General features: G+C 38.7%; 1 long non-coding RNA gene across 1 annotated transcript; it reads left to right on the plus strand.

Annotated features, from left to right (window-relative positions):
- Positions 1-698: 698 nt before the first annotated feature.
- LOC129887749 (uncharacterized) lies at positions 699-2,672 on the plus strand. Its single transcript, XR_008766470.1, has 3 exons — positions 699-755; positions 1,357-1,403; positions 2,594-2,672. It is a non-coding gene; the product is annotated as an uncharacterized LOC129887749 (long non-coding RNA).
- Positions 2,673-3,011: the final 339 nt, after the last annotated feature.

Raw genomic sequence — 3,011 nt, forward strand, 5'->3', positions numbered from 1 at the left:
CGTGTCACCTCTTGGGGTTGACACGTGTTACACCCTAAAGCCACATATATATGTTGATATATATCATATATTTCAGTTATCCATCAAAACATCAGCCAACTTAGAGAGAAAAAAACGTGAGGGAGAGAAATAGAGAAGCAGCCATGGTTCTTGAAGTTTAAAGGTTTGTTTTCCAATTTTCTTCCGTGAATTAATTATATACGGTGTATCTTAAGTACGTGGATATGTATATATGTATTTTAAGACCTTCATGGAAGTAAAACTCCAGCTTTGCAATTGGAATTTGGAAGAGAAAATAAGAGAAAACGTTAATTAATAAACCCGTTTTTGGAAGGGACAGTGGTTAGTAATAATCGTATAACTTCTTGTATACAGATTCGTTTCAAGTGATTTAATATGTTTTGGAAAGGTATTTCGTGGTTCTATAACTTTCATTCAGACTCCAAAATCCAGTTCCACTTGTATCAGCTTGAAAAGTGGTGATGAAGTGTAGAGGAGGTACTGCTCAAATTTGGTTTTGGAAATCCTACACGGACAGCTGTGAGTATTTTGGTCATATCTTTTTGTACAAAATTGATGTAGGGATGATTCGAAATTGTTTGCGACCCTAATACACATGTCTATAACTTTCATGAAGGACGTAAATCCTGTTTCCCTCCATTACCCCTTCGAAACGAAGCGACAAGGTAAAACAGTAAGCTGTCCAGATTTCACATTTTGGATAGTTTTGGCGAGTTTGACAAGTTTAACGTAAGGTAAGGTTTCTTATTTAAATTTGAGCTTTATGTGTTCTTATGGAGCATGTTACACTCCCTATTGGTGGCTGGAAATATGAAAATGGCTTAGAAATACTTGGCGTTCGGAATAAACTAATTTGTAGTCGTTATAGTTGAATTGTTGTCGAAACAAAGTGTTGTTCTTGTGAGTTGCTCTGCAGGGGTGTGGCTTGTTGTTGCAGGGCCTAAATATGTCCTAATGTGGGTTAGGGTGCTGCTGGTAGAAGCCACATGACCCCTTGTTATGTATAATTAAAGGCGTCACAAAATAAAGGCTAGACGCCCTATTGAGATATCGTATTTTTGGAATAAGTTGTTTGGAGTGTATGCTGTATATTGTTGGTATGAATTGTTGCAGGTTGTTGTTGTTGGTTGGCTGTAGGTCTTAGGGACCTGATTGGAAATTTGGATAGGGCACATTATAGGGGAGGTGCTGCCCAATTTTCGTTAACGCCTTAACAAACTAAAGGACTAGTCGAGGAAACAACTAAGGCAATAGATTCCATTAACATTAAGGCGTAATCCAAGATGCTGGAAAGTTAAGAGTAGTTGATATTCGTATTACTTTCATATTGAATAGGTTCGGAAGACGACGAGACGAGCAGGATAAAGGGTAACTCCTAAAAGGTATGTAAAGCTTTCTTGTGGCATGTTTTGGTATAAGCACGTACAATTATCTTTCTTTCCTTTTGGCAAGTTTTAGCCTTAAGTGAAGTGTGTGTGGAATGTGGGGATAATTCCATTCCCAAAACTCCAAGTATGCCTCATAACCCATATCCACTGCTTAGTATTGGAATTTCTGCAAGAATTGAGTATTGCCTAGTAAGGCTTCTATGTATTAAACACTAGTATTTGGAAAGCTATCTCTCATTTCCTTTGATACATGTTTGGTACGAAAGTGAGATTATGATGCCATAATGATTCACCGAGCCCCATGATGGGCCGGGTATGAAATATGTGTATGCAGATCCCATAAAGAAAAGTACAGACCATATATAGTTTATTCTCTTTCTTCTTCTGGCATGTCTTAGTTGTAGGTTAAACATCATATGAGTTCCGGCGTAACTCCATTCTTAGCATCTCTTATTTACGTCTGAATATCGAACTTTTATAATAATCGAACTATTTCCCTGGAAACTTTTATATGTTAAAAAGGTAACAAATGTACAGGCTCCAAGTCTTACAGACTATATGTTAACAAATGTTTCTGGTTCCATAAGCGATTTGGCTTTACTTTAGTACATGTCTAGGAGCCCCGAGATTATAATTGAGACAGCCCATAATGGCATTTAGAGGACACTCGAGATGACTACACCGCTACTCGGGTTCTCAAATAAAAGCTTAACTTTCTTATTCTGTCGAGTCTCTGATAATGATTTAAATTGCATATAGTTACTCACTACTCTACTCGTGTATATTGTAACACTTCTTTCCCTGAGTCCCGGGCCAGGATATGTTCTCGTGCACAGTTCACTGCATTATTCACTGAGTCCCTCAATAGAGGGCCAGGATACGTGTATAAATATATGATGATGTGTTGTAATAAGGTGGTGATGGCACTGGGGCCATGATGGTTTTACAGAGATGATTTTACAGAGATGATTCACCGGACCCCCGAAAGGGCCGGCTATATGATATGACTCGAACATGCATGTTTTTATAATTCATAAAGTACAGGTACAGGTTTCTGAATTGATATCTTATCCCCTGATTCTCTATCTCAGATGTGTTTCCAGTTGTTTTATATTATGTTTTACATACTCAGTACACATATCGTACTGACCCCCTTTCTCGGGGGGCTGCGTTCATGCCCGCAGGTACAGATACAGATTTTGGGAGTCCGTCAGCTTAGGATTCCATGCAGCTCAGCTGGAAGAGGCTTCATTGTATCGGAGCCTAGTTTTTGATACTGTCCACGGATGTATAGAAATTGTTTTATCCATTCAGGGGTACGGCGGGGGCCCTGTCCCGCCATATGTTGTCATTTATATGTTTAGAGGTCTGCAGACATGTATATGTGGGTTGTGTATGTCAGTTTGATTAAGCTGGGTCTACATGATATATGATATATATTATTATGTTATGGCAGCCTTGTCAGCTTGCGTGCCCTGTCATGTTGTGATACAAACGAAAAGGGCTACAGTTTATGAAAATGTTATCGCCAGTGGGGCTCTATTACATGATATTGTCTTATTTACGATTCAATGTGACCTCAGCTAATAGATATATGTACGG

The sequence above is a fragment of the Solanum dulcamara genome, chromosome 1 (genome assembly GCF_947179165.1).
Source record: "Solanum dulcamara chromosome 1, daSolDulc1.2, whole genome shotgun sequence".
In the NCBI taxonomy this organism is placed as follows: Eukaryota; Viridiplantae; Streptophyta; class Magnoliopsida; order Solanales; family Solanaceae; genus Solanum; species Solanum dulcamara.